Genomic DNA, 736 nt, shown 5'->3' with positions numbered 1-736 from the left:
GACCTTCTTTTGCATATTAAACTAAATTATAATTTCCCCCCCCAAAAAAACTTTTAGTGCACACTAAAACAAATGCAAGTTTCTAATCAGTCCAACATTTCATTTAAAATAAACATGTTTATTTTATTTAACTTAAATTTATATCTGTATTTTTTTCTGAATTTTTTTTTAGAGTAATGTCTTCATTAACATCGCCGTTTTAGAAAGGCATATTAAGGCTTACTAAGATAACTTTATCACGTGCAAGTGGACATAATAGGTCCACCATCAGAGTTGTGATATATGAAACTAAATTGGTCAAAAACCAATCTCCCGTTGCTAAAATAGAAGCAAAACTCTAAATTAGCCTATAAAAACCTCAGTAGATAACAAATTAGACAAAAATGCTAGCATGTTGCTAAAATATCACCTTAACTTCAAATTGGCATTAAAAAATCCTCCGTGGAAGCAGATTAGTCAAAAACAAAAAAAAAAACAACAAAAAAAAACTCTAGCTCTGCTTAAATGCTAACTAAACTCCAAAGTAGACAGAAAAATCCTCAGTAAACTAAACTAGTCAAAAAAGTCAGCTTGTTGCAAAAAAAGAAGCTAAATTCAAAATTAGCCAATAAAAATCTAAGTAGATCACAAATTAGCCAAAAACGTTAGCATGTTGTTAAAATATTAGCTAAGCTCAAATTTTTTTGAAAATTATGATAAAAGATGAAAACAAAACCCATGAATATATTTAAAGGTT

This window comes from Oryzias melastigma, linkage group LG17, assembly GCF_002922805.2.
Source record: "Oryzias melastigma strain HK-1 linkage group LG17, ASM292280v2, whole genome shotgun sequence".
NCBI lineage: Eukaryota > Metazoa > Chordata > Actinopteri > Beloniformes > Adrianichthyidae > Oryzias > Oryzias melastigma.
The sequence above is the reverse complement of the archived record's forward strand: the minus strand, read 5'-3'. Positions refer to the sequence as shown.